Source organism: Mesoplodon mirus (genome assembly GCF_964341445.2).
Source record: "Mesoplodon mirus genome assembly, chromosome: 10".
Lineage (NCBI taxonomy): Eukaryota > Metazoa > Chordata > Mammalia > Artiodactyla > Ziphiidae > Mesoplodon > Mesoplodon mirus.
The window spans coordinates 6,795-32,249 of NC_138986.1; the positions used below are offsets into that span (position 1 = coordinate 6,795).

The window sequence follows — 25,455 nt, forward strand, 5'->3', positions numbered from 1 at the left end:
TAAATATTTTCAAAACACTTGTATGATTTTTCATCCTCAGCAGCAGTGAATGAGATTCAAGGATTACACACATTCTTGTCAAACTTGATAATACCTGTCATTTTCATTTGAACTTTCTGGTTGGTGAGTGATAATTCCAGGTATGACTTTTTTGCATTTAATTGACTACTAAGAAGCCAAGCATCTTTTGATATGTTTACTCAACGTTCTGTACTCTCTTTCTTGAAATATCTTTTGGTATATTTTTCCCATCTTTGCTATTACATTATGTTCTTATTGAAGACTTTTTTTTTTTTTAAACATCTGAAGACTTCTTATTTAGGAGTTTTAAATATATACTTGATATAAGTTCTTCTCTCTTTCTGTCTCTCCTCTTTCTTTAGATGAGTGTCAGTTTTTAATGTTAATAACATCTAATTTGTTATTTTCCTCTATTTAGTCTTATTTCTATTTATTTATGTAATCTTATCTGTTGGAGAACACATTATATATTCTAAACCACAAATATGTTTTCGTTTCTTCAATAAATCTAATTGTTAAGCTTTAAATTTAAGTTAACTTTCTGAACTAAATATGTTGTATCATAGTGAGCATTAATTTGTCTATGACAGCTGCAAGGTTACATTTATTCAGAAAATGTTGTATTCAGCTTTCTTTTCATTTGCTCCTACTTCTCATTGATTCACAGAGGTAAACATCACTTCATCCATGGATCTGACTTTTCTTGATTTCTCATGGTCATCCTCACTAATTCTTCTTGCCTCATGAAATCTTTAGGCATTGCATTATTCCACAAAAGCAAAAAGCTTCCTTGGGCCTTTTTCCTCAGAAGATTGATTATTCCCACATTTTAAATGGGAGATTGCAATAAGTTAGGAGAAAATGCCACAGGGGTCTCTCTCTCTCTCTTTTTTTTTCTTTCACATCTTGTATCAGCCTCTGCTTGCACTCTGTGTTCAAAGATTTTTGTACAACACATTGATAGAAGTGCCAGGTGTTTCTCTCCTTGGGGCAAAAGACAGACTAATTACCTGACAAATAAAATAAAGACAGTGTCTTTCTCTGTTCAAATGTTGGAAAGGATTGCTTGCATCCTAATTTAAAAGTTTCAGGTGAGTGAAGCTTAAGATGCCAAAGCTTTAATCCATATTTGCACCATGCACAGCATCCAACAGGACTGCTTTACATAACCCCATGAGACTTTTGTGTGCAAGTGAAATAGATAAAAATATAAAACTATTGCTGTCTTTTTGGGTCATAAAAAAGATTTTTTGTCTCATTTAAAATATTTTTTTTTCTAAAATCCAAAAACGTGTCAGGCTAAAATATTGGAATTTCAAACATGGTAAAACCCCTTTTGAACGATGCGAAGTGAGACTTCTTTGTAGTGCTGATTTGCATTGCCCACTTGCTTGGTTGGCCAAAAAGGACCTACGCGTTTTTTCCTGAATATATTCAGGAACAAAAAACGTACGCCCTTTTTGGCCAACTGCATCATTGTCGAAGTTCTGCCGCTTTTCATGTGCTTTAAAGGCGACTCCGATCTACCTCTTGAAAACGGTTTCCTGCAATTCTGCCTTGTTTTCAAATCCTCTTCGTTGCCTTACCTCAATAAGGTACGAAAGTTATCATTTATTATCCTGCAGGTTTGTGAATTTTAGTGCCTCTGAGATCCATTTTTCAACTCGCCTTTTTGGGAGCTGGCCTCCAAACCGCAGGATTGCTTCAGGCCCTATTCTGGTTCCGGGGGGCAGGCAGAGCCTTTGGTTAATTCTTCTTCCTGATTGGAAATTAGAGTGACATGTGTCTGTCCAAACACCTAGAGCTGATCTCTCATTGGTTCCCCCTCTACCCGTTCAACCTCTGGACAAATTGCAAACTGTATGAAACAGGAGGTTAAAGGTGCTGATTCTCCAAGTGGGGAGCTTTTTGGTAAAGCATCTGGAATGGCGAACCCGAGCACCACGAGATGAAAAATGAGGTGCGTTTTAGAAACGTTTCCCGATCATATGGTGTACCATCCTCTGGGTTTCCCATGCATGTTTTAGCTGTAGGAAGATTCCCTTGAACCTGGAGATTTCTGACCCATGGAATGGGTAGCACGCAGTATTACTTTAAAGGGTCTGCATTTGCTCACGCAACCTCACCAATCCAGTCACCCCCAAGAGTGTCCAGCCTTATGTCTCTTCCAGCTGTGGGTCTAGATGTGGTCAATCCAGGTTCCATCACAGCCACTGAACGAATTTTGTAAGAATTTCTCTCTCTTTCACTATCTTTGCTTTTTTTTGTAATTTGTATTTATAATGGGATTTAGCTGATTTTCAATGCTGTGTTTGTGCCCCTTTACACCCACTATATTCACTTACCGAGAAATATCAGTAAATACTTTTTAAGATTCTTACTACGTGGATATATTCTTCTGTGGTGAATAAGGTGTGTTGAGTCCAGTTCACTGAGCAATGAGTAGGTCTTTTCTATTACATATTTGATTGATGGAACGGTATCTGTGCTAATTTCAAACTATTGTTTTATGCATCACCCCACCTCACCTTTCCCCTTAAGCAGCCATAAGTGTGTTTTCTAAATGTGTGACTCTGTTCTGTTTTGTAATTTAGTTCATGTAGCGATTTTTACATTCCGTCTATAACTGATATCTTATGATAAGTTTCTTTATCTGTGTGACGTATTTCTCTTAGAATCATCGTACCTAAATCCACTCATTATGCTGCTACTAGCCTTAGGACATTGATTTCATGGCTGAGTGATATTCCATTGTACATAAGTACTACAACTTGTTTATCCATTTTTCTCTTTCATGAGATACTTAAGGTGTACCCAAGTCGAGGATTTTGTGAACACAGCAGCCCTAAAATTTGGGGTGCCTGTGTCCTGTCGATTTTTGGTTTTCTCAAGATATAAGCCCATGAGTGGAAGTGCCCTGTGCTCTGTAGCTCTGTTTTTTAGATGTTTTAGGAAACACCATACAATTTTCGAGAGTGGCCGTTGGCAATTTATATCACGCCCATCAGCGTAAAAAAGCTCCCTTTTCTCCTTGACTTGCCCTGCATTTCTGGTTTTTACACTTTTTCAGCATGGCCCTTTTGACTGATGCCTAGTGAGACTTCTTTGCAGTGTTGATTTGCATTGCCCGCTTGTTTGGTTGGCCAAAAAGGGCGAATGCGTTTTTTCCTGAATATATTCAGGTGGTCACCAGGGCATGTAGCAGGTGTGGGTGAGTGTCACGTAGCGCACACCCAGCGCATAGAAGGTACGCAGGATGGAGAGGCTACTGTCCAGTGAGTGGCCGCCCTCCACACCAGTGAGGCAAGCCAACTTCCGGGTATTGTTGAGAGCTGGGGGCAGGTAGGTTAGATGATCATTTTCAGAGGCAGGGGTAGCTTACTGAAGTCCCTAACACCCACTACCACCGGTCTGTTTACCTTTTTTTTTGGCCGTGCCACGCAGCATGAGGGCTCTTAGTTCCCCCACCGGGAATCAAACCCGACCCCCCTGCAGTGGAAGCGTGGAGTCTTAACCTCTAGACTACCAGGGAAGTCCCCCGTCTACCTTTAACTGAGGTCACAAGCTCCAGCTCAGAATAGGAGGCACACATGAGGCGGATGAGGTCAATTTGTTCCAGGGTGAGGCGCACAGCATCCCGTTCGTGGGTCTGGCATGGGACATAGGCTGACCAGAACTGAGGGAAGGCCAGGGCTTAGTTTGGGCTTTGGAACTCCTTGGGCTTCTCATAGCCTCCTCAGCTGGCACAGCACTTACTGTGCCCAGAAGTCACATGTAATGCGTTGCTTTTTCTGTGGTACTTGGAAGCCCGTCAGGTGGGCTCACTGTGACCCCTGTAGCCCCCAGCATCCATGGCATGGCACTTTCTTGGTCACTATGGTAACTTCGTTCCAATGTGACTAACCTGTGGTCTCTGAGGCCCCCAAACTGCCCCACATTCCCCAGCAGCCATGGTGGCACCTTGTGTGTCCCTTTGGTACCTGGCCACCCACGAGACCGTCTTTCAGCCTGTCCAAGCTGGTCTAGCCATGGCTGAAATTGCGCAGATTAACATGCTGTAGCCCATTGTGGTAAAACTGCCTCAGGACCAGGGGCATGTTGTTGTGGCTGGAGGGAGGTCAAGGCAAATGAGTGGGCTCCTTAGGTCTTGGGATCGGGCAGGACACATTGCCTGGCCTGGGCCAGCCTGGGGGTCCCCCACCTCACACTGTCACACAGACTATACTAGGAGCAGCTGAGGCCTGGGAGGGGATGACAGAGAAGGGGAAGGGCATCCATAGATGATGGAGAGGACATCCAGGGGTGGTGTGAGGGAGCCTCCCCACCAGCGCTACATGCTCCGGACCTCCTCCCCTGCCCAGGGCCAGGCTAGGCCCCCACCGGCCCCCAGCAGCCCGCACACACTGCAGCCACCCTTCCACAAGCGGGAAGTCCCGCATCAGGGCCCGCGTGCGCTCCCGCGGACTTGGGGTGCTGGAGGTGCCCCGCGTGGTCTGCACGAGGGTTACCGATCACAGCAGCAGACCCAGCAGGAGCAGCAGGCACAGAAGAGGCCGCTGGCTGCGTGCACGGGGACCTTCGAGGCCCCCGGGCCGCAAGCTGCGCAGGGCAAGGCAGGTGGGCAGAGGCGGGTCTGAGAGGGGCGGGCGATGGGGTTCTGCCCGTCGACACAGGCCACCCAGCGGCGCGGCCTCGCGAGGGGGGCGGGGTGAGGGAGGGGATAGAGTCACAGGACCCTGCGACCCGTGTGCGGAGAGCCGTGATCCGGGAAGCCCGGCAGCCACAGGGCGGCACTGCCCTCCCGCCCCCTGCTCAGAGGCAGCTCCCGCGGGCTAAGCTGGCCTCTGCTGAGAGCCCACTCGCCTCCCATCGTGGGTTCCCTCCGCCCCCGCCCCTCTTCCCACACCCACTGCTCCGAGGGGGCGCCCTAGGTTGCTCTCTCCCGCCTCCAACCTTCCTGTCCAAGCTGGGGTGCTTCTCTCAGAGGGCCACCTGCAGCCCGTGGCCTCCCGGGAGCACACCTCATCCCCATCTGCCTGCAGCCGGCCCCGCCCACCCCGAGGGCTGCGTGCGAGGGTCTCTGTGGCCACAAGTGCTCTGGGCTCCCGGTTTCCCGGTACTGGGCCATGGGGACTGGTGTGGGGGAAGAGATAGTTTCTGGAAATGGGGGGGGGGTAACCTTGTGAGGTCTGGATTCAGGAGGGGGCCCTCTGCCCCCAACCTTCTCTCTCCTCCTACTTGACTCCCCAACCTGCATGACCATTCTCTGGGGACTTGAACCAGCACCTGGGCACTATCAGGAGCCTCCCCCACTTCTGTCAGCCAGCCTCAGGAGAGCGCCCTCAGGAGTTGCTACACCTCCCCAGGGCCTGAATAGAGGGACTTTTGGGATGTGAACTGAACAACCTTCTGGGGAGAGTCAACGACCCTTTTACTCAACAGAGCAGGAACTCAGTCAGTAGGCTATTCATGTGGAAGGAAATGAAGTCGCTTCCATGGCAGAAGAGCCCCCACCGCAGCAACCTTCGTCCCAGAGCTGCTGGCTGACCTTCTGGCCAGGATCCCTCCTACCTCAGCGTGGAAGGCCCGGCCTCGTGAAGTGTAGGTTCTGAAGAAAGACCTGGCACCTGGGTTCTGCTGCTACACTTGCCTTATCTCGTGGCCCTTGTGGCTCTAGCTTTCCCAGAAACCTCAAGGGCTAAGTGCCTGTGCTTGCTCAGAGGCCGCACGCCATTCCCCATTTCCAGCCTCAGGCCCTCCCGCTAGCTGCCTCCTCTAGGGACCCCCTCCCCCCAACACACACACACACACACATGCACACTGGGGATGTGCCTTCTCACAGCAGCTCAACCACTGAGATGATTTAGGGACTGTGCCCAAACTCCTGCATCCCCAGCCTCTCAAGTTTTTGCTCTGTTCCCTGACACCCTCTGGAGCTGTTCCACCTTTGGAACCTTCCCCAGGTGGCAGGAGTGCCTAGCACAGGGGTAGTGACCTAAGTCTGAGCACTGGCGACCCTACAAATCTGTTACAGAAGAACATTTTATTGAGCAGTAAGGGACCCCACTGGGGACAGAAAGGGCTGGCAATAAAGGAGCATGTGAACCTCGGGGCAGGGTGCGTGCCGCTTGACTCTCCATCCTGTTCTTGCTTCAGGGAGCAGGGCTTCCTGGGCCTCTCTATCCTGCCTCCTGAGACCCCAGGCAGGAAGGAGGCTCTTTGGGAAGCCACAGATTGCTGCTTTCAGTTTCAAAAAGCCCAGCTCCCCACTGGTTTGTGGTGGTGGCCGCTGACAATGGCTCAGGGCAGGAGCCCATGTGGTAGACTGCTAAGGCTTCTCTGCACCCTGGATCTGCTCCTGCATCCTCCTCGGCTCGCAGAGTGCAGACTTCACTTTCTCCAGCTCACAAAGGGGCCCGTGAGGATTGAGCAGAGGAATGCCAGGTTTTCTTCCAGGCCAGCTTCCGCCCTGGGATGTTCAGGGCAGACTCTCATTTCAAACCTCACTTTCTGAGGCTCCTGGCTTATGGCCATTTAGTGTGCAGGGAGGCTCCTGGCTGAGGAAGGCTCAGACAGAACGACACAGGTTCTAATCTGTGGTAGTGGGCAGTGGGGGGGGGGGCGGGAGGGGTCACTGCAGGAAGAGGCATTCGCTGTCTTAGGCAGTTAAACCATTGCCCTGTCTTCAGAATGGTTCAGCCAGCAAGATTCTGTGGAGTCCGCCTCCTGGCACCATGCTACAATCGCCGGATTTTGGGTCTGGAGCAACAGAGATCTTCGTCCGACTCTTCGGGAGTGTGCTTTCTCTCGGGAGCACGTCTGGGGACTGGCTTCTCGGCTTCCGCCTTTGCTGGCATGGCCAAAGGAGCATCCCCGTAGGCCCGGTAGCCACCAACAAGGCAGTATGTCTCCCCATGCCGGCCCAACTGCGTTTCTCCACACCCTCGGTTGAGGACATGGTAATGACCAGGTTTAGGAGGAGAAATGGGAGCCACAGCTGCTGCAAAGAAAATCAGAATTGATCAGTCACTTCTGCTGTACACAGTCTCCTGCCAGAATTTCCCTCTCTCATGTCTCTCCCAGTTTCTGGCTGAAGACCTTTAATCTACTTGACATCCAAAACACAGACTTGGCCCATCACCTCTATGAGTCCCTAGAGAAGGGACACTGGCTGCAAAAGCAATTCCTAGAGCCTACGGCTGCATCAGGTGAGGTAGTCTCTTCACCGTTGCCAGGGAAAACAGTAGAACCCGAAAGAAATTGCAATCATGATCCTCTCCATCTCTCCCTTCCACAACAGGGAAAACATTTCTTGCAGTGTGTCACTTCTGAGGCTTTAATGGAAACGTCTTTCAAGTTTTGGAAAAAGATAATCTAATATAAATTGGTAAAGGACCCCTCCCACTTTGGCAACCCCTCTTGGGCCCCATTTATACTGCCTGTTACAACCACACTGAACTCTAGCCCTCTGATACTTTTATCTAGATTAGAACAAGGCCAAATACTGAGGCAGAGTGATCAGGAGACTCAACCGGGTTCTGGGTACCAAGTGTAGGCTCACATCCACCCTGCCTCCTGGGACACCACCTGCTCAGCCCTCCAGTCTCACTAGCACTTCATCACCCCCCTTGGTTCTTCCGGTCTTCCCATGAATAGGGCACCACCCTCTCCCCTAGTACTCAGCAGCTCAGTATGGGATGTGTCTGAGGGGACCGATATAGATGTGTACATGACAGCACAGAGGTGCCTGGGTTTGAAGGTGCGGTTCAGGAGTGGCCCTCTTCCTCAAACTGCTCCGTTTACCATCTGCCAACAAAAATGCACTTGCCTTTTGCTAAGAGGCCAATCAGGAAAGGGTCTGAATGGAAGCATCCTGTAGCCCAAAGCGGAAGGCTACATTTATAAAGATCAGAAGCTTCCTGAACACTAGTTCAGGGATGACCTTTCACTTGTCCTCAGCAGTGAGCACTGTGGGACACTGAAGGTGTCCCAGGTCACTGGTATTACTTACAGCTGGGAAAGCGCTGAGGTTTACGTAGTGGGCAAGCCCCACAGGAACATGTGGCAGCCAGGTGAGGTTGTGTGTACACCATGCCTCTTCTACAGATGCCCGGTCTTGGTGTACCTGCTGCACTGCCCAGCCAGGGAACAGAGCACAGGTTTGAGTAAATATAGACGATCCGGTCAGACATTCTCTCTCAGACAACCAAAGAGATTGGTATCTGGTGGAGAACTGGTAGGGAAGTTTCTCTGAGGGCAGCACGTTTCCATAGTTACGCTGCCATGGAAACTGAGAAGGCCTGTGAGGTCATCACTACCCAGTGAGGTCATAATAAGGAACCTGTGACTTGCGGTCAGGCTTCAGGAGGAGGGGCAGTTTTGTGGAGGAGAGCAGGGTGGAGGCAGAGGTACTCTGCCTGGTCCCTCACACCTGGGCCTCCCCGCCCATGCCCTAGTCTAGTAGACACCCCACGTGGGGTGTGCAGGTGGGCTGGTACAGCCCCAGGGGCCCCAGGAGGGCAAGAGAGACCCACATTCTGAAATTGGCTTGAGAGGCAAGATTAACGTTAAGAGACAGCTAGGTTGTATGGCACTGACCCTAAGAGGCAGAGAATTGTGTGGACTGGGGAATCAGGGAAGGCTCCTTGGCAGTGGGCCTGAAGGACAAGTGAGATTTGGACCCATGGGGAAGAGAGGGAAGACATTCCAGTTTGGAAGAATACAAGCAAAGACACACTCTTCTCGACCTTGTCCTGCACCAAATATAAATTCATAGAACCCTCACATTTTTACACCTGAGGGCTTAGAAAAACCAAGATGTTAAGGAGCCTACCCAGTGTTACACAGCTAGTGGAGAGGGGTTCTGCTCAATGGTTAGTTCATGTCGGGGCTCCGGATTTACAGCTGATAGGAATGTGAGGACAAGCTCATGCCATTTCAAACATTTCCAAGTGATACTGAGAGAGATGTTAAAGGTGCAAAATGAGGGTGCTGAATGACCTCACAAAGTGGGAATGGTGGGCCCATTTTAATATGAAATTCAAAACAAATTCATGACAAAAGGACATAATACAAAATGACAACATAATCATTACACTCCCCTCTCGCCTAGAAGTAAAAATCATTATAATCCTCTCTCTCTCTCTCCACCATGAAAGGATGAGATAAAGGCTCAGCAGCAGCCCCCGTGAAAATCATGGTCAACACTGTGAAGAGGGGTTAGTAAGACAACTTGGTCCGACTCAGAGAAGGAAAGAGACAACTCTGCCCTTAGCCTGATCAGGCCCACAGGAAGGAACCACATTTGGGGCAGCTTTTGATAGTGTGGCAATGAGAGAGAACCTTCTTTAGGAGGGGACTCCCTGTTGCCGACCTTGAAAAAGCAAAGATGGGACCTTCGTTTACTGGGGCTGTTGCAGAGGGGATGTGCCCAGGAGGTAGAGACTGCTTGGACTACCCTTTTAGAGGTTGGGCCACCCTGGTTGAGAACCACAGCACCTTCTATCCCTAAACTGCTTGAATCAGTGGGTGCCCGTTAGGACAGACGAAGTCAGGCCTCATTGGAGCAGACTGCCTTTTGGAGTGGTAGAAGGTAAATGTGAAGGGGAATGCTTGCTCTGGCGGAGGTTTGTCACGGCAGGTGCGCCAGCATGAGACCATTCAGAATCTCCAAGGCTCCGGAGATTACTTGGCTGAGAGCATCCCTCTGATGTGGTGTGGGGACTCCTACCTTAACAGGACCTGGCTGGGCATCTGGGGGAGGCAGAATAAACGGTTTATTAACTTAAGAGAGCGAGAGAATCACCTGGGGGGTTCCACCAAACCACTTAAAAGGCCTTGTACCTGGATTCTTGAGCCAACCCTCAGAAAACTTATCTAGATCTGGAGTAGGGCTCAGGAAGCTGCACTTTTCATAAGCTTCCTGGGCAGTCCCACCACAGTGGTCCATGGATAGAGAGACCAAATTATTGTGTATTCTCGGTTGCTTTTGGGAGTCAAAGTGGGCAATATTAAAAACTGCAGCAGGCATATGTATAAACAGGGGATATTCAGGGCAAGCAGAGGTGTATAGTTATTCTATGCATGAATCAGATTTGAGAAAAGCTAGCCTGGTGGTTAAAGAACACAACCCTGAGGACAGACAAACCAGATTCTTTCCTACTGACTTGTGTGATTTTGACCAAGTTCTTTTATCCCTCTGACTGTTTCTTCAAATGGAAAAGAGTTATGACTGTACATTTAGCACAATATTCTCTTTCGGCAAAGGTTGCTCTGGGTCCATCTGTGTTCTCTGCAACTTAACCCTTTCCAGTGTGCAAGCATTTTTAAGTTGTTTGGTGAAGTATTACATTTGACTTTCAACAGTTCATTACTTTGGGCAAAGCTTATATAATGCTGCAGAGACTAGAACCTATGCAGAGATAGTGAGAGGATGTTATAAGCTTATTCTGCTGGTTTATAAAAAAGTTTAACCTTTTCTTCTCTTCCTCCACCTGCCACCAAGAGATGAGAAAGAAGGCAGAGCCTGGAAATGCACACCAAGCAATATTTCTGTGTCAGTTTGCCTTTTATTCCTCTGCCAGTACTTCCCAGAGAGATTTCACCAAAAGTGCCTAAGCTTGCCATGGCCATTGTTGTGAAGAAAATTTCTCTTTATTGCTAGTCACATCCCCTTTTCCTTCTCCTGGAGGCTTAATGGATGTTTGGGGGCAGGAAACAAAATTTAAACTAAAACATCCATTGAAAGAGCCTTCGTCCTAAGTGTGGTAGTTTGGAGTGTGAATCTTCTCAGGGTCTACTGAATCGTGCCCCAGTGGACACTGTTATTAAGGGGCACCCATAGAAACATGGCTTATGGTTAGAAACCATGACATAATACAGAGCCAAGATCGACATTATTCTTCACGTGAAAGACTACAGAGAGCCGAGCTCAGTAGTTCACCCTCCAGTGTTGGCCAGCAACTTACCTTTTGAAGCCAGACAGCAGCCCGGGTCTTCAGAAGGTGACTAGGCAGCCCAGAGCACCCCACTGACAAGTGTGCTCACCCGTCCAGCACAGAGGGGAAGGTCCCTGTTACGGCATCATATATAAGCCTGCTGCAATAAGGTTTGCTGGTGCAAAGGCTCTCTCACTGAGGACCCCAGTCCCGGAAGGCTTCTCCTCCGGCGAGCTGCCAGTTCAATCTTCTGAGCCAGGCTCACGTCCCAGGGATGGGTCACAAAGCTGACGACGGTGCCTGGCACCTCGATCCCCACCCGGCCCACCCTCCCTGCTCTGTGGATGTAGTCTTGCAGGGTGAGAGGGAAATCATAATTGATGACTAGCTCCACCTGGGTGCTGTCCAGGCCCTGAGAGGCGATGTCTGTGCAGAGAAGAATGCCTCGGGAGCCCTTCTGGAAGGACTGGAAGATGCCTGCTTTCACTGAGGCAGGCATCTGTCCCTGCAGTCTTAAGTGTTGGATTTTGTGGTCATCCAGAATATATACCCCAGCCAGTTCACAGTTCTGGAGCAATTACAGAACACCAGAACAGTTCCTGCGGCGCCAGTCCTATATGCTCTGTCATGCTGCCTAAGGATCTGTACCAACCCAGTCACCTTCTCTGTTCCCTTCGGCCTCATGAATGTCTGTCTGACATGAGGCATGATGCAGTGGAGCTTGTCACTGGTAACGGGGGTTAGAGAGAGTAAGCTGGCAACTTTACTCAGCAGCTGGCCTCCACCTTCGGGAAATGTGGCCCCCACCAGCACTAACTGAGCTTTGGGATCGAAGGGGTCTTTTAAGTCAGCTGGGCCTTCTGCTATATGGCTCCCCTCCAAGATGTAATCCACCAGTTCCAGGAAGATTTCATCCAACAGCGTGTCTGCATCATCCAACACCAAGAAGGAGAGCGGCTCCAGGCTGATCAGTTTTCAGGGCCTTCCACAGAGCCCCCGGAGTGGCCACCAGAATATCTGCTGGAGGTTGTTTGGACAGTTGCAGCCTGATTCTCCTCATGCCATGGCCTCCCCCTAACTCCCGCACCTGGAGGTCCAAGGAGCTGCCCAAGGCCTGGGCCACAGCACGCACCAGTTCGGCTAATTCTCGAGAAGGCACAAGAGCCAGGCCTCGAGGAGCAGGGATACGACAGGGGTCCAGCCTTGGCTGGCCCAACAGCCGTTGAAGGAGAGGTAGCATGTAGCTGAGAGTTTTGCCACTGCCGGTTTCTGCGGCGCAGAGAATGTGGCGGCCGCAAAGAAGTGGGGGAATGGTACTCGACTGCACGTTTGTGGGCCGAACAACTTCGGGAGCAGCCTCCTGTAGCGCGCTCAGAACGGGGAGCTCCAGACACACTTCAGTGCAGCTGCCCTTGGGCGAAAGGTTCCGCAGCGCTGGAGCCTCATGTTGCGCGCACTCGATGGAGAAATGGTCCGCGTGGGTGGACCGATTCCTCCAGCCCCACGAAGAGAGTGGCGCGGGTTCCAAGAGCCCAGCGTGAGGTGAGCCGGCTGGTTCAACTCGGGTCGCCGCGCTGACATCAGCGGCAGCCCAGGACGCGCCAGCATCGGCCACGGGGGGGCTACGCTGGCCGCTATGGCGCTCTTCCTGGCGCCGCTGTAGAGCCCGCGGGATGCGCACCACGGGCAGCGGCTCGTGGGGACCGCGGACCGTCAGGTCCCGACAAGGCGCCAGAAGCAACCGAGCCGCGAGCGACAACAGCCGCAGCCGCCGTGCCAGAGCCATACTCCACTTGCTGCGGGAGAGGCGCACGACAGTGACGTCACAGGCGCGCCAAGGCCTCGCGGACGGTGGCCGGCGCGGCTCAGTAAGGCCCGCGGACTCGGCGAACTGTGTGGAAGGAGCGGGATCTGTAGAGCTCAGCAGCGGCGAGGTCTGTAGGTTCGAACAGGGGATGGTGACTCCAGACCCCGGCCAACCTTGGGGAAGGGTGCGCGACGGACGCAGGACCAGGGTCCGGCGATACGCGGCGATGGGGCCCTGGCATTACGAACCAGGAGGGCAGAGGGCTTCTGGCGATCCAATGTCCGATCCCTGCCGTGCTCTTTTGTCGCCCTCACAGCTCCTATCATGGCTTGGCCAGTTCGGGTCCCCCCCTGTAACTTATGAGGGTGCGGCGATGTTTTCCCAGATGTGCTCCCCGTGTAAGGTCTTTGAATACAAGTATTTATTGAGAGTCTGAGTGAATGGTCAGGCCTGGTGGCCGAGACTAGGAGTCCGGAGTCGTAGGTCCAGGCTCAACCCTTTCCTTAGAGCTCCCCAGAGAGCTGAGGGCCCCGAGGGCAAGCTGATGGCTTTCAGCGTATCTTCTCTTCAGTCAAGAGAACTCATCTCTTGGTACTTTTCCCCTTTCTTTTCAGCTGAGGTTCATTCTCCCCTCCCTTGTCACCCTTTCCAAATTCTCATCCTGAACCCACTGCTTTCTTGGGTAGTTCACCTCCAACGGCTTTCCAGTCAGATACCTCAATTCCGTAAATAGCAGAGAGGAGGGTCCTGCTACAGGTTTGTGTCTTGTCTCACAAAGCCACGGTCAGGCAGAATATTTTACTTTAATTCAGTTGTTCAGGTTGCCAAAAAGCCTTAGACAACGGGTCTTCCTGAACGATTCCCGAAAATGGGTGTCCGATCATTTCTGTAATTTCCAGTGTCTTGGGTAGGAGATAAGGTAAACGTGGATTAATCACCTGGGAGGTTATTAACATCTGGCGAAAGAGTTTTACTTTCATCAGATACCGTTATAGAGATAAATACTATCAAATTTCAAATAGCATTTTGATACACGATAGACGTTCTGGAGAGTTGAATGCTAAGCCAGCAGAGGAGAGGGTTTTGAGTCCTCATGGGTGAACAGAGTCATTGGAAAGAACAGTGGCTCTTGAGTGAGGGTGATTTTGCCCTCACCCGTCCTCCAGAACGTTTGACAATGGCTGGAGACATTTTTCTTTGTCACATCCGGGGTGTGGGGGGGCGGTGCTGCAGACATCTAGTGGGTAGTGGCCAGGATGCTACTACATACCGTACAAGGCATAGGACAGCCCTCCCCACCACCCCAAAAGAATTATCTGGCCCAAAATGTCAATAGTGTGCTAGGGAGAAACCTTGGATAGAGGCTGAGGACTGAAGAGAGGCTGAGGTTGTCACATGTACTCTCCCTTCAGGTTGTCAGTCACATTTGCCAGACCCTTGTGTGGCCCTGCCCCTTTCCCAGAATCTGTAGCAGGCACACTGATGCCATTGGTTGTCATGGCCTTGGGATGAGAAAACCTTGGGGGCTCCTCAAAGTCATAAACACAGGAAGGAAGGAGTGATTTAGGAGGGTGACGTGGGAGAAGAGAGCTTTAGGCAGAACAAAATTGTCCTCATGTGTTTGGGAAATGGGCCAGATGGAAAAGAGATGAGGTGTGCCATGGGGTGTACCATTGCAGAAGGCAGACTGGGACTGATGCGTGACAGGGAGTCAGATTCTGAACTTGATATAGACTGCTGTAGCAACTAGAAATGCCTAGACCTGTCTAGACAGTGCTGGGTTTTCTGTCACTGCAAAGTTCATGTATAGGCTGATGACCAGTGACTGGTGATATGATAGAGGGGAGTTGATATAAAGGATGCTCTAAGATATTGTGATTCTACACTACTTTTACGATTCTTTCCCAGAACTCGGAGCTCCTCATTCGTTAGCTGAAGAGCTCCTTGGATGTCTGCTCTGACAAGTTTCATCCATTTACATGTGCCACTCATTTTTCAGGTACAAAACAAAGAATCGCTTTGCACAAAGCCAGAAGGGCTACACTGAAAGAATGATCAGAAAAGAATAATACATAGGTAAGCATTTACATTGACTTTCTCCACATATTTGAGACAGGGTAGCTGGTTAGTGGCTGTTTTCTCGTGCTCGAGCCCTTACAAAGTGAATCTCCTCAGAATGTCATAGAGATTGGAGCCTATCTAAGCCTGTGTGTCTCTGCCCGTGGCCCCTAGTTTCTTCGTGTCATTGCTTTAGATACTGCGTAAGGCCCTTCTCTTTTCCTCCGATCACAGCAGACATTGAGTAACCTCTAGTTGTGACTGAGATGCATATTTCACAGTATAGTACTTTAGAAATGAGAAAGGTTTACCTATTGTGGAAACAAATGTAGGCTCCTGGGAATGTTAGTGTCACATGGTAATGTTTTTCCCAGGGCTGCCCTGGTAACTGACGTTGCCTGGTTACTCCCTATGTTTTCCATTCGATGCAGCAGGCCCACCGCTAGGCCTCTCACCTGAGAAGTCCAGAATCGGGAAGACACAGGCTGTATCAGTTGCACTGCGGCCTTATTCAGAATAGCCAAGATGGTGAAGCAACCAAAATGTCCATCCACAGGTGAATGGATAAAGAAGAAGAGGTCCATGTACACAATGGAATATTCACCATGGAGAACAATGAATTACTGCTCTTTGAGGCACCACAGATGAGCCTAGAGATAATCATGGAACATGAGGTAAGTTGGAAATCAAAAGACCTATATCCTATGATATTACTTATAGGCGTTATCTAATAACTGACCCACAGGAAAATATTTCCACAGAGAAAGACACTCACAGATGTAGGAAAAAACTATACTTATCTAAAAGGAAAGGTGGGAGGAATGGATAAATTAAGATCAGTGTTACATATACCAATACATATTATATATATGTGTCACAAAGACCGACCATATAGCAAGGGAGGTCTACGGAACACTGTGTAATATTTTGCATGGGAAGAGGATCTGTATATGAATAGACATATAAAATGTACAAATGAGCCAGATTGTTTACAGCTAGGGCAAACAATATTCTAATCATTACCCCGATTACAAAAATTAAGACAACCAACAAGAAGTAATGAGACATAAACGTATGGGGGTTTCTCCTGGCACATTCCATTCTAATTTACAACTTAGGAATGCGACTTCCAGAAAGGCTCTCCTGCCCTACTACCCAGATTGGGGAATGGAGAAATGCTGCCTCCTTGTGACCGTTTCACACAACAGCAGCTTTAAACCCACTGCTAATGGTCACTAACTATTCACCAAACGTGCAGTTCTGTAATGGCACCTGTCCACCAAAAAATTCCTGGGGTCGAAAACCGAATAAGAAATTCAAAAGAGGGCAACCTTCCAAGAAGACAATTTCAAGAGGTATATTGTATGCACACTTTGTTCTCCTTTTTTTTAAACAGAAACAAAAACGGCTTGGAAAAATGATGAATTTTAGGTATTTGTAAAGACATGCAAACCCAAATTACAAAAACCTATCAGCTCACAGCAGTCAGAATGGCCATTAGCAAAAATGCTGCAAGCAATAAATGCTGAAGCGATTGTGGAGAAGTGTGTACCCTCCGTTCTAAGGGGGACGTGGTAAGAGCCACTAATGAAAACACAATGGAGGTGCTTTGAAAAGGGAAACATTGCGCTACCAGGCAATCAGTCATACCCACTGCTGGACCTGTCACCTGAGAAAATGAGAATCAAAACCTCACAGACTGGCAATTCTGCACTCCAGCAATACTTACCATAGCCAACACTTGGAAGCAACGAAAATGTCCATCAACAGAGGAGTGCACCAAGAAGCCGTGGTCCATGTACACAATGGAATATTACTCCAATAAAAAGTATAAATTAAATTTAAAAACAAACATAAGTAAGGAGACGTAAGCATTTGGGGGTTTATCCGGGCACATTCCTCTCTAATTTATAACCGAGGAACACCACTGGCAGGAAGTCTGTTTCCCTAGTACCAGCGTGGGGAACTTAGAAAGGCTGCCACCCTCTGGCCGTTACCTGCAAAAGCAGCTTTAAAGCCTGTGCTAATGGTCACTTCCTGTGAACAAGTACTGCAGGGCTGTAAATGAAACCTGCCCTCAAAATGTCTTGAGGGAGGTAATGGCCAAAAAATTTCAAAATGTGACACATACTTTAAGAAAACACTTTGAAGAGCTAAGCTGTAATCACAGTTTGAAAAATAAAATGGACATGCCTTAAAGCTTAATTTCAACGGATTATGAAACACACGCAAATTCAGCTACAAAGAGGTTTCAGCTGGTACACCTCAGAATAACCATCAGCAAGAAACCTATAAACAACAAATGCTGAAGTGTTTGTGGAGAAATGCATAACCTCAACTTTCAGTTGGACGTACCCTTGAAAGATCCACTAATGAGAACAGAATGGAGATGCCTTTAAAAGGTACACATTGAGCTACAATATCATTCAGCAGGCCCATTCCTGGACCTATAACCAAAGAAGACAGAATTGGAAAGGCACAGGAAGGCAAATGTGCACTGCACAGTATTACAATAGCCAAGATATGGAAGTAACCAAAAAGTCCAGCAACAGATGAGTGGACAAAGAAGAACTAGTACAAGTACAGACAAAATATTAGCCAAGGAAAAAAAGGACACATTGCCCTGTGCAGCACCGTAGATGAGTCTAGAGGTAATCACACAACATGTAGTAAATCAGAAAGGGAAATACACATATCGTATGATATCACTTATAGGTGTTACCTATAAATTGATACCAGTGAAGATATCTCCACAGAGAAGGGCAATCACAGATTCATTAAACAAACTTACGTTTCACCAATGGAAATTTGTGTGGATTGGATACATTAGGATATTGGGGTTAACAGACGTATACAAACACAGGTGAAATATATAATCACCAAAGACCTACAGAATACCAAGAGAAGACTACTCAACATTCTGTCCTAACGTACATGGGAAACGATCCCAGGAAGAATACACATATGTTTATGTGTACAAGAACGACATCTTGCACACCTAGAACAAGCCAAGTATTGAAAACAAACTTGCTGTGATAAAAAATTATATTAAAAAAAACGAACAAGAAGTTGTGAGACAAACTTAAGGAGCTTTCCTGGGATATTCCATTCTAAATTACAACCTAGAACACGACTTCCATTGAGGCTCTGTTGCCATAGTAACCAGATTTTGTAAAGGAGAACTGCTGCCACCTTGTGGCCGTTTCACACAACAGCAGCTTTAATCCCAGCGCTAATGGTCAGTGGATATTCAAAATAATTGCAGGCCTGTAAATCACACCTGCCCTGAAAACAAATCCTGGGGTCGTATATCGAACAAAAAATTCAAAAGATGTCCACATTTCAAAATGACAGTTTCAAGAGGCATATTTTACGCACATTTGTGTTCTGTTTCTTTTTCTCTTTTTGTTAAAAAAACAGGAATGGAAAAAGGCTGAACATCAGGAATTAATAAAGCCATGCAAATCCAGTGTACAAAAACTTTCACCTCAAAGCCTTCAGGATGATCATCAGCAAAAAAAAAGTCTACAAAGAATAAATGCTGAAGGGGTTTTAGAGAACTGTGTACCCTTTAGCTGCTGGTGGGATGTAACCTGGTAACAGCCAGTAGTGAGAGCAGAATAGAGGTGCGTTTAAGGGTAAAAATGGAGCTACCATGTAATCTGGTAGGCCCACTAATGGGCCTATCACATGAGTAGACCAGAATCAAAAAGACACAGGCTGGCAATCCTACACTGCAGCAACATGTACCATAGCCAAGACCTGGAAGAAACCAAAATGTCCATCAACAGAAAAATGCACCAAGAAGAAGTCGTCCATGTACACAATGGAATATTAGCCATGAAAAAGCATGGAACAGTGCCGTTGGCACCACCATAGAAGGATCTACAGATAATCACCCAACTTGAAGTTAGAAAGAAACCGAAAGACAGACATCCTATGACATCACTTATAGGTGTTACCTAAAAATTGATACCCATGAAATAATTTCCAAGAGAAGAACACACATAGATTCAGAAAACCAAATTATGTTTAACCAAATGGAAAGGTGTAAGGAATGTATGAATTAGGATGTGGGGGTTAACAGACATGTACTAATACATATGAAATATATAATCACACAATACCTATGGAATACGAAGAGAGGTCTACTCAACACTATAATATACATGGGAAAGGATCCAAAGAGTAATAGACAGATACATTGATAGGATGAATCAGAAACTGTACACCTAGGAGAATCTACATTTTTATCAAATTTGCTCTGATAATTAATAAAAATTAAATTTAAAAAGCAAACAACAATTTAGGATATATATGCTCTTGGGGCTTTGCGCTGGCACATTCCACTCTAATTTGCTGCTTACTAACACAATTTCCAGGAAAGCTCTGTTGCCCAAAAACCCAGAGTTGGAAATGTAGAAATGCTGCCGCCTTGTGGCCGTTTCCCACAAGAGCGGCTTTAAACCCACCGCCAATGGTCACTTAACATTCAGAAGGACTCAGGGCTGTAAAGGACACCTGCCCTAAACAACTGTGCGGAGGTAGGGAATGGCCAAAAAAATTCAAAACTGCAAATTTTTCAAGAAAATAATATGAAGAGGTTAATTTGGCTCACTCTCTTTTAAAAAAAGGAAAATGGATAAAAGCTCAACGTCAGTCATTATTAGACTCATGCAAATCTACTCTACAAAAAGGTTTCAACTCACACCAGTCAACTGGCCATCAGCAAAAAGACTACAAACAATAAATATTGAAGGGGTTTTAGAGAACACTGTACCCTCTAGCTTCTGGTGAGATGTAAAGTGGTAACAGCCAATAATGAGAACAGAAGGTAGCTGCAATTAAAATAAAAATTGAGGTACCATTCAATCCAGCAGTCACACCACTGGGCCTCTCACCTGAGACCTGAATCGAGAAGACCCGGGCTGCAAAATCTGCACTGCAGCCTTATTCACAATAGCCAAGACAGTGAAGCAACCAAAAGGTCCATCAACAGATAAACAGATAAAGAAGAAGTGGTCTACTTATACAACAGAATATTAGCCATGGAAAACAATGAAACACTGCTATTTGAGGCACCATAGATGAGCTTGGAGATAATCACAGAACATGAGGTAAGTCAGAAAGCAAAAACCTATATCCTATGATATCACTTATAGGTGTTAACTAATAACTAACACAAATGAACATATTTCCACAGAGAAAGACACTCACAGACTTAGAAGTATGCTTATCTAAAAGGATAGGTGGGGTGAATGGAAAAATTAAGATTAGGGTTACCATACGTGTACAAATACCTATTAAATACATATATCAAAAGACCGACCATATAGCAAGTGAGGTCTATGGAACTGTGGAGACGTCCCAATCACCTGACTGCCCTCCGACCTACCGTGAATTGGAGACTGAGACCAGGCACGCCTCTCTCCTTCTCCATTCACTCAGGGCAGACTGGGGGTCATGGGAACCTCAGAATCGAAGCCAGATTCTAAGACACCCCTGGGGTGTCTCCTAGCCAATTTTACAGCCCTCGGTTTCTCCCAAGTTCTCTATTGCCTACGGCCTATTTTCTATTCCACTGTGGCCAGGCCACAATATCCTCTAGACAATCAATCCAAATGGCCTCCTGAAGGGACTTTCAATTTTAACATCCTCCGTGATCTAGATAATTACTGCCGCAGGATGGGCAAATGATCCGAGGTCCCCTATGTTCAGGCCTTCTGGTATTTACGCTCCCGCCCCTCCCTCTACGTCGATTGTTCCACTTCCCAGATCTTTCTTGCCAAACAGACATCTCCTACATCCAAGCCCCTAATTTCCTTTGATGATGACTCCTCTCCACTAGGCGACCCACCCGAATCTCTCACCTCTCCCCACTCCAGAGCTCCTCTCCAGCCTCCACCCAACCCTGAAGCGGTCCCTCCTCATCCCGCAGCCGCTCCGGCCCATCCAACGGTTCCCCCGCCTCCCTCAATGGTTTCTCCTTCCTCGCCCCTTGCTTTGCCAATTAGTGCACATACACGCTCTCACGACTCCCAAGATCCAAATCTCCTCTGCCCTCTGAGGGAGGTAGAAGGAGCAGAAGGATTAGTTAGAGTTCATGGTCCCTTTTCCCTCCAACATCTCTCTCAAATAGAAACGCGATTAGGCTCCTTTTCGGCCGACTCTTCCCGCTACATCAAATAATTTCGCTACCTCTCTCAAGCTTATGATCTAACCTGGTATGATATCTCTGTGATCCTATCTTCTACTCTGACCCCTGATGAGAGGGAAAGAATTCAAACTGCTGCCCAAAACCATGCAGATCAGGTTCACCTTACCGACAACTCCATGCCTGTCGGAGTGACTGCTGTACCTGGTACCAATCCAGGCTGGACTTATCAGGATGGCCAAGATGGCCGTCATAAACACGACCTCATGATCCAGTGCCTCCTGGCTGGCATGCAGGCTGCTGCTCATAAGGTAGTCAATTTTGAAAAACTAAAAGAGATAATCCAAGAACCTAACGAAAATCCAGCTATCTTTCTCAATCGCCTTACAGCGGCCTTAACTTTCTACACCCAGCTGGATCCCGACACCCCGGCAGGGGCAGCGGTCCTAGCCACCCATTTTATCACCCAATCAGCCCCGGACATCCGAAAGAAATTAAAACGGGCAGAAGATGGCCCTCAAACCCCTATTCGAGATCTGGTAAAGATGGCCTTTAAAGTCTACAATGGCCGTGAGGATTTGGCAGGATCCAGCTGACAGGCTCGGATGCACCAGAAGGTGGCCCTCCAAACCCAAGCACTTGTAGCCGCCCTAAGGCCGGCCATCTCCCATGTATCACAGCATCCATGGGGTCCGCAAAAGGCAACCCCGCCGGGGGCCTGCTTCAAATGCAGAAAAGAAGGCCACTGGGCTCGCCAATGTCCCAATCCCCGACCTCCTTCTAAGCCCTGTCCCAGCTGCGGGTTAACGGGCCACTGGAAGAGTGACTGCCTTACGACTGGCCCTCCCTCAGCGTCTCCACGTGGGGGCAGGCCGACCCAATGGCATTACCACTCGAACTGCTGGGATTGGCTGACAACTGACGGCACCCGGACTCGAAGACCCCCATCACCCTCACCGAGCCCAGGGTAACGCTACAGGTAGCGGATAAGTCCATTTCATTTCTGGTGGACACGGGGGCTGCCTATTCGGTCCTGCCTACTTATTCCGAGCCAGTTTCTCCTTCCCAGATCTCGGTCATGGGTGTTGATGGCAAACCATCCTTCCCACTCCAGACCGGTCCACTCCCATGTCATATCGAAGGACTCCCTTTTACTCATTCCTTCTTAGTCATACCATGCTGCCCAGTTCCCTTGCTAGGCCGAGATGTCCTTTTCCACTTAGGGGCCTCCCTCCAGCTGGTTAGACTTGACCCTAACGTCCCCTCCTCCCAACTCCTGCTTCCTCTTCTTGGCCTGTCTCTAGAACCCTCCCCCTCCTATCCCCCTCTTCCAATCACACTGAACCCAATCAGTCCCCACGTCTGGGATGCTTCTAAGCCCATAATAGCAACACACCATTCCCCCGTCCTCATCCGCCTAAAGGACCCCTCCAAATTTCCATCAAGGTCCCAATTTCCCATCTCTGAGACTCACCTTAGGGGCCTACAACCTATTATCACCAGACTCCTAAACCAGGGACTCCTTATCCCCACTGACTCTCCCTGAAACACCCCCATCCTGCCTGTCTGCAAGGCCTCTGGGGATTATCGCCTAGTCCAGGACCTCCTACTAATCAATGAAGCCATAATTCCTCTCCACCCAGTAGTATCAAACCCATACACCTTGCTCTCCCATATCCCCCCATTCACAACCCAGTTTACGGTTCTGGATCTCAAAGATGCCTTTTTCACTATCCCCCTACATCCCGACTCCTATTTCCTCTTCACCTTTACCTGGATAGATCCGGATACTCATACTTCCAGTCAGCTCACCTGGACAGTTCTTCCCCAGGGCTTCCACGAGAGTCCTCACCTCTTCGGTCAGGCGCTGGCACAGGACCTCACTTCCTGCTCCCTTACCCCCAGCACACTCCTTCAATATGTACATGACCTCCTCCTTTGTAGCCCATCTCTCAGCCTCTCAAGACAACATACTGCAGATCTCCTCAATTACCTTGGCTCTCGCGGTTATCGGGTCTTCCCAGCCAAGGCTCAGTTACCTGTATCTTCTATAACCTACCTGGAGATCCACCTTACCCCTACCACAAAAGGTCTAACAGCCGATCGCACCCGGATTATCCGTGAACTCCAACCTCCAGAAACAGCGGAACAAATTCTCTCCTTTTGGGGCCTTATAGGATTTTTCCGACACTGGATCCCTAACTTTGCTCTCCTCGCTAAACCCTTATATCTAGCCACTAAGGAAACCCCTCAAGGACCCCTCACCTCTCCTTCCGCCGTTCAACAGGCCTTTCTCACCCTCCGTAACGCTCTGATATCTTCTCCTCCCCTTTCTCTGCCCAACCCAAACCGACCTTTTCACCTTTTTGTGGATGAACGGGCCGGAATAGCCACTGGACTCCTTGCCCAGCCTGTAGGGCCTTCCTACCGCCCCGTGGCTTACCTCTCCAAACAGCTAGACCCAACCATTCGGGGATGGCAACCATGCCTTCGGGCCCTAGCAGCAGCAGCCGAACTGACCAAACAAACACTACAGATACTCAACCACACAGGAATAGGTAACATCTCCGACTGCTTTCTATGTGCCTCGCTTGGCCGTCCACCCTTGGCTGCTGTCCCACTCGACCAGCCCTTTAATTCTACTTCCTACACATCCCCAAACCCACCTTTTTCCCCGTTAAAAGTCCCCATATTCCTTGATTCAAAAAAATCTCACTATCTGTTACGGCAGCTGCCCAAATCTACCTGATACTGGGTTTCTTTGCAACACATCCCTCACGGTAAACACATCAATTGAAACACCACCAGGCATGTTTTTGTGGTGCAATGATTCCCTCACAAAAGAGATCAATCCTTCCTCCCCCTTCCCATGTATCCCCGTTACTCTTGTCCCACAACTCACACTGTATAGCCAAGACGAATTTTCCTCGCTAATCACGCCGCCCTTTACCCGATAAAAAAGAGTTATCTTTCTTCCTCTGGTCGCAGGCATCTCTCTCGCCTCCTCCCTGGTCGCTGCAGGCCTCGGGGGGCGGGGGGGGGGCTCTAACACATAGTGTTTCAACATCCCGCGACTTAGAACATAAACTCCAGCTAGCCATTGAAGGCTCCGCCGCCTCCATCTCCTCTCTCCAGTGCCAAATCACCGCCATAGCCCGAGTCTCTCTCCAGAATCGACGAGCCCTGGATCTCCTGACGGTCGACAAAGGAGGTACCTGCCTCTTCCTACAGGAGGAATGCTGCTGTAAACGCCCTCCATCGCTTAAGAGAAGAACTCCAACGCAAACACCAACAGTCCGCCTCCCCAACTCCCGATTGGTGGCGATCCACCCTCTATACTTGGCTAACACCAATCTGAGGCCCCTTAATTCTCATCTGTATCTTGCTCATGTTTGCCCCGTTTTCTTAGGTTCCTTCGCCGGCGCATGGAGGAAGTCTCTCGGGTGGCCACAAACCAAATGTTCCTCGGTCCTTACACCTTGCTTCCTACAGAAACCCCCACTGGTCTCCCCTAAGCCTCGGACCTCTGGTCGCCCGACTCCCCTTTCGACGCCCCCATTCAGCATGAAGTAGCCAGAGATCGGAACGCCGCCCCATTACACCAAAGATGTCGGGATGTAAGGCCAACTGGCCCGAGGCAGGGGAACGCAATCAGATTCACAGGTTGCATCAGACCGAAACTCTCCGGACCACCCAGTTCCAGAAACTGACCTGGAGACATTCCGGACCACCCAGTTCCAGGAACTGACCTGGGGGCTTTCCACCCGGCCCAGCCTTCCCGCCTTTTGAGGGACGGGACTAGCGTAACCGGCACCATAGTGCCATGACACCCGAAGAGACCACCAGATAAGGAATACCCTGCGCCCTCCCAGATTCACCACACCCCTTTCCCTTCCTCCCCTATAAAATCTTGCCCAGCCCTCGCCTGGGGGCGACTTCTCTGGCCCCTTTCTCTCGGACCAGTGAACCTCGCCTGGGAGCGCCCCCTAATAAAGCTCACTTGAAGCTTTCCTCTGTTTCGCAATGCCGTTTGTTAAGATCCGACCTTACACTTACACATCAAGAATGGCTATGAGCTGAATTTCTGCAAGACTATCCCGTGCAAAGAACAACCCAGTAGAGCTTTGTATCCCATCAGCTACAGAAGAGAATGGCTGCAGGCTACTGAAAGCCAGCAGCATTTACAACTTAACTCCCATGGCCTCTGCAGTGGTACGTCTGAGTTTTCTGTTTCTGCCCCTGTACCAAACAGCTCTGGTGTAATTCCTCGTTCCTTCCTCCACCCACCCCCACCAACCCCTGTCCCCTTACCTGCCGTCCGCAGCCCTCCGCTCCGCGCTCGGATGCCGCTGGGGTGCCAGGGACCCACGGGACGGGCCGTTCCCAGCCGCCGGGCGCTGGCTCCCTAGACTCCCTCCACTCCGCGCTCGGATGCCGCTGGGGTGCCTGGGACCCACGGGATGGGTCATTCCCAGCCG

The 25,455-nt window shown here is 48.9% G+C and overlaps 1 long non-coding RNA gene and 1 pseudogene across 4 annotated transcripts; one reads left to right on the forward strand and one right to left on the reverse strand.

Moving 5' to 3' along the window:
- Window positions 1-78: 78 nt before the first annotated feature.
- Window positions 79-24,921, forward strand: LOC309811375. Of its 3 annotated transcripts, none has more exons than XR_014295142.1 (4): window positions 79-140; window positions 14,765-14,841; window positions 15,255-15,497; window positions 24,387-24,921. It is a non-coding gene; the product is annotated as an uncharacterized lncRNA (long non-coding RNA). The 3 variants fall into 3 exon arrangements; XR_014295143.1 differs by lacking the exon at window positions 79-140 and adding an exon at window positions 13,195-13,490; XR_014295144.1 differs by lacking the exon at window positions 79-140 and adding an exon at window positions 13,499-13,521.
- Window positions 11,104-12,892, reverse strand: LOC309811282 (putative ATP-dependent RNA helicase DDX28; annotated as a pseudogene). Its single transcript has one exon. The product of its transcript is annotated as a putative ATP-dependent RNA helicase DDX28 (transcript).
- Window positions 24,922-25,455: the final 534 nt, after the last annotated feature.